Below are 14,158 nucleotides of genomic sequence, written 5' to 3'. Positions count from 1 at the left end.
TAAAATCATGTCATGATTTTTCAGATTCTCCTTCGAATATTTTCACAGGCAAGAATGCAGCGTTGTTTTTTTAATGTGTGTTTTTTTTTTTTTTCAGGCTTACTTTGGTTAATTTTGGTTTTCTTTGAAGGCTTGTCGATGCTGAAGTTGCCTGTTGTTGTTCGGGTTGTAAGAAAGCATTAAGCTCAAGGGGATCACGTGTGTAAGGTGTGTGTGTGATGTGGGCTGTTTGACCCTGGTGTGTGCTCATATTACAGGGTCGTGTGGTGTGTGTGTGTGTGTGGCTAGGAGCCTTCATTGATTCGGTAGAGTCCTGGTTCAAACTCTTTCCTGGCGCCCATGGTGGGAGTTCCTCGTTTGTGAAAGGTTACCTGGACGCTGTTCGTCGTCAATATTCATGCAGCGACTTCTCCCCTTATTATACCCACACTGATAGAAACAAATACACACACGACAGGCTTATTAAACAGCGGTGGGGGTTGCAACTAGTGAGGCCTTCTTATACAGTGCAGTCCAAAACATCTCAGAATGGCCTGAATTTCTAATTCAGTTTTTTAACTGAGTTACCCATTGTTGAGGTGAATAAATCTGCATGATCTTTTTCAAAGTGGTCTTATACTGCTCAGGTGTATGTGTATATATATGAGATATACTAAATATATATATATATATATAAACATACACAATATGTGAACAGGAATTGGATCATTATGCAGCATGTATTTGCGTTTTGGTCGGTGGGGTGGATGTAGAATAAAAAAAAACATAAAATAGAGGTTTATGGCGTAGAGGAGTTGTCATAAGACATATACTAATATGCAAAGTTGATTGAAGGTAGTTTAATCTATTTCCTATAAAAGTGTACCTACACACACGCATATCTATATAGTATCTGGTAGATTATTAAAAAAGACTGGCAATATATTGAAAAAAAGATTTCTCTCAATCTTGATTCTTCTCGCTAAGATTATCTTGCATGAATGAAATTAGCTAATGATGTGAAATAGATTTGAAATGTTTAAAAAAAAAAGTAATACAGTAAAAAATTGGTTTACAAAATCGGTTTATGATTTCCACATTGAATTAACACCAATGATGCAAAAAAAGGACCTATTTAATTACTTTCAGCTTTATTCACAGGTAACCTATTTCTTCATCTGGCATGTGCTTATTGTGGTAAATCTCTACTGCATAAAAATCTTGGTTTGTTATAAAATAAGTGTTTCGTTTTATGATTTTTCCAACCCATTACTTCAACACCAATTGATGTCAAAAAACAAAAACACGAACAAAAATGTTAGATGTAAAAATAGAGGCAATAATATGTATAGTATGTCAGCTTTATTCCAAAGTGTAACTCTATATAATCTGCAATGGCCTAAACTAAATATTCGTACTAAAACACTTTAAAGCAATTTAATTATGCCACCACAAAGAACCTTTTTCCTTCTGATGAACAAAATTAATTCAGTGTGTAAGCTCTTGGAAATGATTTATTTTAAAACACCAAAACAGTTTGAAAACGAACCGTATTTCAATCTAAGCATCTAAAGTGCACAGCAACACAGTCTAGCTCTTGGTAACTGGGAGTCAAGCAAAATAATAATGAATTTACTGTAAATATTTCATGACATACAGCACGAGGGGCCCGGACTTATGTAATGTATCTGTAGTGTACGGTGTACGGGTTGTGTGTGTGAGTATGAGGGTGGAGCGTGTGGTGCTGTGTGGTGTCGTGTGTGTGGTGTGAGTGTGTGTGGGTGATGTGTCCTCAACCTTCAATGGGTCTGGGACAAAGTCGGCTGTTTAAGTGTGAGCACTTGGTTGTAGTGTTACTTGACCGTTTTTCCATTCATGATGTTTCCTTCTTGTAGTGAGTCCGATGGAACCAGATGCGCTGTCCGCTCGGGCTCTAATGATGGACGGCTATCATAGGGGAGAGTGTAGGATAAACATAATAGTCTCAAAAACACTCTCCCTTAAACTTGACCACCTCTGCTGTGAACTGTATCCCACAGGACATTGAACAGAAGAAACAAGAGAGAAGGAGATCGAGAGAGAGTTAAAAACACGGTTACCGCTCTCGAGGTGATGCGTGTGTGGTGGTGTAGTTCACTCTAACTATAAGTTATTTGTCCCAGTATCGTTTCTTATCCCGTTTATTTATAAAGTCCTTTGGTCAAGAAATATGCAAAAGGTGAAGGGTGAAAGAGGTGGGAGAGGCGGCCGTCAACCGAGGGGATACCAGGGGGACCACACCTCGTTGAGCACCACGCTCACACACACACAATTAAAACACCATTAATATTTTGTACATATATTTAATACATCTAGAGGTTATAAAAACCTGAGGACCACCAGGTGAAAATGCATTTATTTTGCTCATCAGGGAAAATTTAAACTTGCTGAAGACAATAAATAACTGATCCACGAAATATGTGACCTGATCTTGTTGTTTTGTTTTGGGGGGAAACTACAATAAATTCCCGTAAAAAAGTGTGTGAAAAAGTTGTGTGTTGGATATTGACGGGTGGGCTGTCCAAGGCGGCATACTGTTGTTATACTCTGGTATCTGAAAAAAAATTCCCTTGCTAGGTCCATCAGAAGTTGTCCATAAATCTGCAAAGCCCCAGCTATTTTAATAACTTTTTCGATCACTTCCTAGTCTTACCCCCTAAGTAGATACATGTAATAACCTTAGACCAGACACTGATCGGAATAATGAGAATAAAAGACAAAAAAAATACAACCTTTAAGCAATATTATTTTAAAAACTGGCTACTTACTGAACTACCATCGTAATCATAATACATTATTAGTGCTACCGGTGTTATATTATAGACAACCATTTATAGTGTTATTCCTTGATCGATTATGTTCTTATTGCGTTTCATAACCATTTTGTGGACACTGGCTGCACAAATTTTAAATTTGGAGCCTTTCATTTTTCCAGATTTGACAGGAGGAAGCACTGAAACACCTTTTTCATGTCAAGTATAATTCGGAAGCTTTATAAAAATGAAACCCTTTTTTTACATGTCACCTTGGGGAACCCAGTTCATTAGCTTCATTTACTAAATTACTATTATGTTTCAGGGCGCAACCAGATCGAGAGATCTAAACATATGTGGATGGTGTGGTGAAAAACACTGAAACCAAAAAATGCATAAATTTTTTTTTTTTTTTTTTTTTCGCGAATTGTGCATCCATTGCTGGCCTACCCTTTCAAAAAAGCAAGGGGGGAAACCACACTTATATTTGATATATCCTACTAAAATGTTCTGAATCAATAATTTATTTTTTGCGTTTACAGTCATAATCAGAGGTTTCAGTCGTAATGACCTAATTTCCCGTGGGCGTTCACCATGAGTTTTTTTTTTCAATTTATAACATTTATATTTGTCAATTTATAAGAATTGAAAAATGTTTTTATATATTTACCAACCACACACTTGAGTAGTAAGTAAACAAGCGCTTGCTGTCTAAAACTCTAATAATTCAAGGATACGTACGCATTGTTGCTAAGGCACTAAATTACACATCCATCCTGAAAATCGAAGAATTCTCGGAAGCAATCTATTGTTTATTTTTAAAAAGGCATTTTATCTTACACTACGAGCATGATTACACTTCCATAGTATGACATGAAATAACGTCTATGTGACAAACATGCATGAAAATTTATATAAAAAAAATGGGAACAATTTATATATTCACAAGTAAGGCCAATCCGCATTTTTGGACTTATATGTCAGTATAGTGTAATATTTGTCTTGGTTAATATACATAATTAAATAAAAAAGCTATACATGCATTTAAAAATGTAGATTTTTTGTACTAAACGCGTATGTTGTTGTTAAAGCGTGCATAATAAATAAAAATACATATTGTTGACCATATGGTTGCCTGCATATAATACCATATAAAAACCCATTGTATAGGACTATTATTATAAATATACGCCAGAGAAGTACTTTATATTTTGCCTCGTCTAGGTAACAGTAGTAACATATATGGCAATATCACTCTTATTTATAGGTCAATATATGGCTATATTACACATTTCTATGTGGACCGAGCCGTATATCACAAACCAAAACGTCTTGTTAAAGTCGTAAAATTTATGACAGGCCTTGTGTTACTACATGAAACTGGAACAAAAATAAAAAAATCCATATATAAAAAGCCTCATGAGGAGAAGATCGGTACAACCAGCTTCAAGGTTTGAATTTAGCTTTGGGTTTTGACTCTTGTTTTGTCGCGTGGCTGCAGCACTACTTTGATTGGTTTTATTTTCAAATCTGTATGCCTAAAAAACTTTGTTTATTTCCAGGTAATTTGTTACATTTCTCACATTTTCCATATGCGGTCTCCAAACTTTTGAACCCTACTGTATATTCACACACATCACACCCCTACTTAGATCGTGGTTCTGCCATATCAATCTCACACACACCAAACACACACACACACACCACACACAAACACAAGCAGGGAAGGGTACAAGATGTTGCGCGTCTTTGCAATCTCAGCATCTTCATAGCACGGTGTAGAAGATTTCTTAACAGCACCACTAAATAACCGGTAGATAACCTCTCAACACCACACACAACCCTCCTGAGTCCTAAACCATCCAGGACTAACGACACTGCTGGAACACACTCAGTAAACAACCACTTACAAACAACAATCCAATAATGTGTGTGTCCAACAATCGAATGTGAAGTGCTACTTGCAGACAAATAGATTTAAAAACATATAAAACTTTCAATAATTAAAAAAAAAAACAAACATCATAAAATTCGTAATTTCTAAAAACATGAAAATGATTATTGTAAAACAATTGATATGTGAGCTGTGAGACCCTGCTGAAAGTTATCAAACCTTAATGGTGAGTGTGCTCATCTAGGAAGATGATTAGATGTATCGAGGAATCAATAAGTACGTTTTATATATCAATTTAACATTTACAAAAACAGAAAAAAAGATTTAATGATCTAATGAACGATTTCATTTTGTGCAACTTGCATTTTCATATGTGAATTTCAAAAAACATCACCCCATGCCAAATTACACAGATATTAGCTAAAAAATAAAAATGATATAGACATATATAAATATATATATATATATATATATAGATATATTATAATATATAGTAGTAATATATATATATATATTACATATATATATCACAAAAAATGTTGTGCATACATTACAAGCACTGCTGAATTCTTCATAAAACTCAAACATCACAGCTGCATTATGACCTCAGTTGTACATTCATTTTGCACAATCATCGTCAATTAATTTATTGCAAAACACACATACACACTTCATTACAACACTCACAAACACACGACACCCAGACAAAGAAACAACACACACACACACACACATCGACGTCCCACTTTGGCAGAAGTTCATTATCACACTTAAAACGGAGGGTTAATAATTACACGTTTCTCACCCCAAAGATAGAACAACATCCAGAACAGCTGATGATTCCCTTGCTTGACACACACACAGACTGTGTAATGTTACATAACACCAAACCCCCATATATATGCATTTCTATAAGTTCTGTCTATTTAAATGCTGTACATTACTTTAAATATGGTAAAAAAAACATCTAATGGAACTGAGAGTACAAGAATCTCATTACTTTAAAATATTTATAAATAATGCAACAGAAAATGTGGGCAGAACTTTGGTACAAATGACAGTAAGTGTGAATTATGAATGAATCTAGGTGTTTTTTGTTTGCATTTAGCACATTTATTACAATTCAATATGAACAAACTTCACTTTGTTTTCTCCCATATTTTTGTGTTGATGTTGACATAAAATTATTTCTGTGCAATTCCTGTGGAGCAACTTTAAACATGGTTAAAAAAAAACGCTGAGAGTACAAGACTTTAATTGCTGAAAGCATCATCAAATTACATGAATGTTTAATAATTGAATAGAAAAAGTGGCCAGAAATTGTTTGTAAAATGACAGCTATTTGAATATCAGACCCCCTTTGTTTCATGTAGGCCTGGCTGGTGCTAAAAATTTGTTTTGCAACGAGACTTTTAAATGTCATTTTTTACTTACAGTTGTGTCATGAGATTTAAAGTCCTTTCACACTCTTCACAAGCAAACTGGGACATCTGTGTGTGTGGTGTGTAGGTGTGTGTTTGTGTGTGTGTGTGCATCTAAAAACACTGGTACAGTGCTTGCTCTCTTTGTGAATCAATGTAGTTGGTTCAGGAGCTACACTTGAAATTTCTTAATAGAACAAGTCAGTGAATTGTGAAATGTAGACGGGAGCAGAGACTCGCATCCTCTCCGTCACAAGACTGCTGCTTCCAGAACCCTTCTCGCTGTTGGTTTTTAGACTACATGAGAGAGAAAGCTAAGCGTTTTGCACTCCTTCTTTTAACTTGTATTTTTCCGCACCGACACATCCAGAGAATGTAAAAGCTCAACACCACAAAAAAAAACAGGACAGAGAGCATCACTACAAACACAAACCAAGTCTGCTGAAGACGAAGGCAAATTTTGAACCATTTTTCATTTATTGAACATTCAGTATTTTCAATTTCCAACATTTCTCTCAATTAACAAAAACAAAATCAAATATTTAATATTAATGCAAGACAAAAATAGTCAACTTGTTGTTTTTACTGACTCTTTCCTCCACTAACGTTCTGTTCAGAATATTTTACCTTTAGTACAAATAGTATATTACTTAAGTGTTCCTTTTTGTATTGCATCTCTTGAGGATTTTATACTGTGGTAAACAAGATGCCATTTGTTTACAGTATCTGCCAACTATAGCCTCTATCTTTTTATCGTGTAAATATGGAGGACAAAACATGCAAAAATTTAAAATAAACAAATAATTGTACAAATAAATAACTAAATAAATATATAAATAACATATATGTTGGGAATGAATAAACAGATAAATAAAGTAAAGAAGTTTACATAATAAAAAAAATCAAAGTAAATATAAATACAGAAGAAAAACCATAAAGGAAAATAAGATATTAAGTTATTTGATTTAACTAACATTAATTGTATTTATTTTAAGTCATTTTCTTTATTTATTTTCCTATTGGGTACATTTAAATAATTAATTATTATTATTTTAATTTTTTGCAGGGTTTGGTCCTCCAAATGAAAAATAGCTGTTGGCATACATTTAAATTTCAATCATTTTAGTTATCAATAATATTGAAAGCTCGGACCTGCAATAAATCCAGCTTTAAACACGCAAACACAAACAGCACCTCCTCACACACACAATATATTAACACACAGTAAGTATTACACACTTCAATCAAACCTGTGAAAACACACAACATCACAAACCGTAACACAATGACAGGTGTGTCCTGCTTTCCAAAACACACACACACATACACACACAAACACACACAACAAAATATAAACACACTACATCAAAATTGCATATAATAGTACATACCCTGACAAACGCTACAGAGAAAAGAAAACAGAACAGATTGCATGATCACATGAAAAGCTGTGGATTTTAGATAGAACAGACATCAGATGTGAGGCGTGTTTTCCTTTACCGAGGAGTAGAGGGAAACCCTCTCCAGTTCATGGCCACGTAGAGTCCGGTTCCCTTCACGCCCATGTATGGCCACGACCCGCAAACCCACCGGGATCAGGTTAAACAGAGCTGAAACACAGCAACAGCGACATCTCACTCTTTTAGTGCTCAGGACACTTACTGGAGCTCCTAGTTATGTTCCTGCTACGGTCAGTTTTCTCTCTAAATGTTCTCCTCTGTGCGCCCAATCAGAATTGAAGTGAGAATTCCTTTTAAATAAATGAATTTTGCACTGAGGTAGCCAAAAAGGATGCCGAATTACAATTCAAATTTAAATGTAACAAAAGCTAAATTAAAATTAATTGAAATTAAAAAAAATAAGATAGGACCTATAGACAGAATGATAGAACAATCGGATGGAACGATGGATGGATGGATGGATAGATGGATGGACTGGTGATGGACTAGATCGATGGTGGGCTATGGATGGATGGATAGATGGATGGATGGATGGATGGATAGTGGATGGATGGATGGATGGATAGATAGATAGAAACAAACCGAGAATCCAAAAATGACATTCAAATTTGAAAGTAACAAAGCAAACTTTAAATTTGAAATTAAAAAAATTCAGATAGAACAATAAAATGATATATTCTGATTTAAAACAAAAGATAGAATGACAGAACGAGATGGATGGATGGATGGACAGATGGATAGAAAAACAGAATCCAAAATTACATTCAAATTTGAATATAACAGCAAAATTTTAATTTTAAATTAAAAAAATTCAGATGAACAAAATGACAGATAGAACGATAGAATGATAGATAAAACAAAAGACAGAATGACAGAACGAGATAGATAGATAGATAGATAGATAGATAGATAGATAGATAGATACGATAGATAGATAGAACGATAGATAGATAGAACGATAGATAGATAGATAGATAGATAGGATAGATAGATATAGATAGATAGATAGATAGATATACGAGATAGATAGATAGATAGATAGAGATAGAAGATAGATAGATAGATATATAGATAGAAGATAGATATATAGATAGATAGATAGATAGAATAGAAAACAGAATCCAAAATTAACATTAAAATTTGAAAGTAGAACAAAGCAAAATTTAAATTTGAAATTCTAAAAAATTCAGATAGACAACCACAGAATGACAGATAAAACGATTGAAAGATAGATAAAACAAAAGATAGAATGAACCCGCCAAATAGACGATGAGATACGATAGATAGATAGATAGATAGATCGTAGATGATAGATAGATAGATAGATAGATAGATAGATAGATAGATAGATAGATAGAAAGAAGATAGATAGATAGATTTCTCAAAGTGCAGATGAGAAACGAGGGATGGAATGGAAAAGAGAGAGAAATGAATCTACTGAGAGTCAGAGGACGGTTTTCAAACACTCGGTAACGCTGCTGCTGATTTAGTTTCCAGTCCGGGGGAAAAATCGACAGGAGGGAAAAACCCAGAGAGAGAGGAAAACAGGAGCAGCGGAGGAGTGCAGCAGTGATAATGGAGGGATGGAGGGGGAGGAGAGATTCAGAGATGCAGAACAAGGATGGAGTGTGTTTGTGTGGGATTGAGAGTGGAATATGAGAGAGAGAATTCATGTGATGAGGAACATACTCCCTCACAAAAACGCAATTCAAAAGCCACAATGCAAGTACATTATCAGTCCAAAGTTTTTTTATTATCAATGTTGAAAACAGCTGTGCTTGCCGAATATTATGTGAAAATGCTGTGAACAATTGTGATACACTACCATTCACTTTTTTGAAAGAAATGATACTTGGATGCATTAATTGATCAAAAGTGACAGTAAAGACATTTACAAGTTAATAAAAAGATTTCTGTTTCAAATAGATGCGGTTTTTTTGAACTTTCTATGCATCTGTGAAATCCTGAAAAAAATAAAATGTATCAGTTTTCACAGAAATAGGAAGGCACCCAACTGATTTCAACATTGATAATAATCAGAAATGTTTTTCTTGAAGCAGCCTAAATCATCATATTAGAATGATTTCTGAAGATCTGACAGATCATGTGACACTAAAGACTGGAGTAATGATGCTGAAAATACAGATTTGATCACAGAAATAAATTACAGTTTTAATATATATCACATAGAAGAACAGCTGTTTTAAATTCCTAAAAATCTTTTATTTTTACGTGTGCCTTTTGATCAAATAAATGCAGCGTGTTGAGCAGAAGATAAATCTTAATGATTTCAAACATTGTCCAGTAGTGTCAGTGTTGATAGACAGAACATTTGAAGGAAACTGTTTTTTACCGTGTCAAAAATGTTATCAACAGGAAAAAGACGCTGAACCAAGAATTCCATGCAACTCTGTTTCTCTCTGCTTCAGCTTGTTCATTCAGCTGTTCTTCATATTGCTGGAAGCCGACCAGATTCTGGCTGTATTGCTTTCAGTTCTCCAGCTATCAAATATTCTCGCTTTAGATGAAAACATGTTTGCCCACAGCTGTCCGATAAAATGCGTTCATGTTATAGAGAGAATTCCTCACAGCCTTAAAACACAACGAAAAAGACACAAACTCTGTCCTTAAACACGACGTTGTCAAAACTTGATGTGATCGCTATTTACTTCATGCACACTGTGAACGATTGCAGTGTAAAGTGCATGAAAAAGTGTCTGTGTTCATAATCCTGTCCTCAAACTGAAATGAAATCTTTCCTTTTCAGTCGGACATCACCATTTTCACTCACGATTATCGTAGTCAAATGTGCGTTTTAATTGTTGACTTTTTTAACACTGAATCTGTCGTAAGACTCGAGGTTGCTTGAAACACAGTAATGTGTGTCCCCCTCACGTGTGTCACACAAAGGCTCGCTGTCTAAGCCTGTTGGACTTCGCTAATGTGAGTTTAGCAGATAAGGAGGAAGGCTGTGTGATCCCCCAAAAGCATCTCATGAGATTCAAAACATGAGTGGGCAACTTCAACCACGTGAGAGATAATACAGGAGCTGGAAGAGAGATAGAATTCTCTAAAATCCTGAGCTTTAGAAGTAAAACATCCCTCTCTAGCACCCCGGGGACGTGTGTGTGTGTGTGTGTGTGTGTGTGTGTGTGTGTGTGTGTGTACAGGTGTACGTGTGCCTTGTTTCTGCGCTCCCTGATGCATATGCAGATCTTGAGAAATTTACGCAAACTGTTGAGATCCAGCGCGATATCTCTCTCTCCTCTCTCTCTCTCATCTCTCTCTCACACAACACGCACACACACACACACGTGACGAAGGTTCCTCTGTTTAAAATGTACCCAAAGTCACCCCAGAACAAACATCAAATAAATAAATAAATGAATTCATTTTGAGAAATACATATTCATTTAAGAATAAATGATTCATCTTGAGAAACTCATCCCCTTCCATTGAAATCAAATGATGTCGGTACTCTAGGACAAGATTGAGATGTTTTGCACGTGTGCAAAAACACATTTTTCCCTTCAAATTCTTATTATTGTAATGCAATCTTGGGCCTCATTTTTTTCTTAATGTAAAAAAAATATGATAATAAAATTATATATTTATATTATATATATGATATATATATATATATATATTATATATATATATATCAAAAGTTTGGAAGTCAATGCTCTTCTGCTCATCAAGGCTGCATTTATTTGTAAAAAAAAAAACAGCAAAACAGTAATATATTGAAATATTATTAATATTTCAAAATAAATGTTTTTTTGTGTGAATATATGAGTAAAACATAATTTTTTCTGTGATGTGCATGGCTGTATTTTTTCAGCATCATTACTCCAGTCCCTTCTTCTTTTGTCACATGATCTTCAGAAATCATTCCTAATGTTGATGATCGATTTGCTTGCTCCAGAGAAACATTTCTGATTATTCTCCAATGTTGAACTAACAGTTGTGCCGCATCTCATCAATATTTTTTGTGGTAAAGCGTGACTCTCATGCGTTTTATTTTTTCAGGATTCACAAAATAACAGCATTTATTTGAAACAGAAATATTTTCGTAACACTTTACTGTCACGTTTTTAACCTTTTTTACCCTTGCTAAATGAAAGTATTCATTTTATTTAAAAAAAAATGCAATGCACTGACCCCAAAGTTTTGAATGGTATTGTTTTCATATTTGTGGCATGGGTTTAACGTTCGATATGTGTATGCATGAAAGGAGAACATTAAGATCTGCTGTAATCCAACACATGTTTGGTTTCCTTTTTGGATTTCAGAGCGTATCAGTTTCTGAATGAAAGGAGAACAAGGGAACAGAGAGATGAGAGATCACTGTAGTCGCTGTTTTCATCCTTTGGTCCCCGACCGTCCATCGGGGGCGTTCCATCCGGCTGCATCTGCAAGTAGTAGCCTGCGCTGAAGAGCCTGGTCACTATCCCTTCCAACTGAGACTCTCAAAACACACACACACACACACACACACACACACCACAAAAATCACAAACGCAAAGCCTGTGCACCATACACACTCTGAGTTGAGCTAATGGTTCTTTAAGATTATAAACAATCTGGATGTTGCCAATACAAGGTTCTTCTGATCTGCTTATGAAGAGCTAGACAACACAACATGTTTTTTTTACAAACCTTAATATGTCTCATCATATGTAACAACCTTCTTAAAATAAACCATCTAAACCAATCACACGCCACGCAAACAAGCACAACTTTTAAATGGGGACAGATTGCATCATAATGCATTGCTGAAACTGTAATACTTAGTACAGTTCAAAATTAATGAATTAAAAAAACAGGTTAATCTGTCAAGTTCCCGAAACAGCAAGTGCTTGCTACCCAATTAAAAATGTGTTAATTGTTTTAGTACTCTTGCTAATTATGCAAGTAGGTAAACCGGCTTCCCTTCTGCTCTGTCTCACTCCCAGCATGTTTTCAAGAGTTTTTTGCCGCAATATTTAGTATTTAAAAAAAAAAGGTCACACGCTATTATAAAAAAGACGCAATGAGATTTGAATTACAGACACTTGTACTATATTCCTCATCTCAGAAAGGCTTCCCCCCAGCTCAGTCGACCAGAATGTGAACAGAGAGGGGGTGAGAGAAAGAGTAGTCAAATATGATACAGGCATCATAAACAGACAAAAACCAAACAGAACAGGATTTGCCAGCTTTAATACGCACGTTTAATCAATAACAGATGAGCTGGTTGAAATGTAGCATTTTCTGTAAAGCTGTTTTGGAACATTATATAAAAAGGTGCCGATATGTGAAAAGTGCTATAAAAATAAACTCGAACTGAATTCATTTTCAACTGAATTACACAAAGACACACCTGTAAGCTTTCAGAAATAACGTAACATGCTTGCAGTCCAGGGTCACACTTCCGAGTTTTATTAATGACATTTATTAATAACATCAAACATTGTGGCATGGTTTAAGAATCAATAACTGAAATGAAAAATTATATTCAAACTCTAGGTCATATTGTATGTTCAAAGTACGAATCCACGACCTGTTAAGTATTAGAAATGTTAATGCAATCGTATATCAACTATAAATGTTATTCAACTATATGTTTATAATGGTTAATATAGACAAATATTTTATATCTAATGTTTGTTTTATTTACATTTAATAGTTATTTACATTTTTATCTAACAATTGTATATACATATATTAATGTTTGAAGGTGTAGTTCTTACGTTAATCTTTGATATGTACAGTAAAACTACCTGCTAAAACAATATCCAGTAAATGGTTAATGCAATCAATTAAGTTATCAAAAGGAATATCATATAATTCATTTATATTAATATTTAGATCTATAAAAGAACTAAATTAATAAGGCTATATTCCACTCCCTACTATAAGCTTTAAAGTGTTTATTGTGATATGTCATATCCAATCTTGTACATGTTATAATGGCATTATAAATGTTTTAATGCACATCCGTCACAGTATATCAATACCAAACAAAATAAGCAGTAATCGAACATGCAGCAACAATAGTATGTAGCATAAAAAGCGACAGACGCATCGAAATCTCAAGCGCGGCTCTCCGCGCGCATCAGGTGAGCGTCACTGCAATAGGGTGTCCGCGCGCGCGAGGTGTGAATGAAACGAAACCTGGCGGTTTCCGCGCGCGCACGGGTCGTTTATTCCCGCTGCAGAATCGGACTTTACCCGAAGAGTCCGAACAGGTGCCGATTGCACAAGGAGCCCCGGCCCGCGAAGAATCTTTACCGGGGGCATCCTCTTTGAGCGAGCGACGCTTACCGGACACCGCTCGCTCGCTGTTGGACTCGCAGCGCCTGCCGTTTTTTGTCGGTATGAGCGAGCTGGCGATCGCCGCGGCCATCTCAACGGGAAGAGGAAAGAGAGGGAGGGACCGGACCGCCTGCAGAATTCGGTGCAGATTCACGGTGCACACCACCGGGCGCAAGGCGGGAGCGAGCGGCAGGCATGCACCAGAGCATATGAGCGATACCGATAGACTCGGTATTTCCCTAACACGGAAAGCACTTAGAGTTACATAACCGCGCAATTTTAGACCACATCACAACACAGAGACCGTCCAAAAAC

At 35.5% G+C, this 14,158-nt stretch overlaps 1 pseudogene; it reads right to left on the bottom strand.

Annotated features, from left to right (window-relative positions):
• Positions 1 to 7,326: 7,326 nt before the first annotated feature.
• Positions 7,327 to 13,934, bottom strand: LOC122147817 (annotated as a pseudogene).
• Positions 13,935 to 14,158: the final 224 nt, after the last annotated feature.

Source organism: Cyprinus carpio, chromosome A15 (genome assembly GCF_018340385.1).
Source record: "Cyprinus carpio isolate SPL01 chromosome A15, ASM1834038v1, whole genome shotgun sequence".
Taxonomy (NCBI): domain Eukaryota; kingdom Metazoa; phylum Chordata; class Actinopteri; order Cypriniformes; family Cyprinidae; genus Cyprinus; species Cyprinus carpio.
Note: the sequence above shows the minus strand (reverse complement) of the source record. Positions and strands in the feature narration are given on the sequence as shown.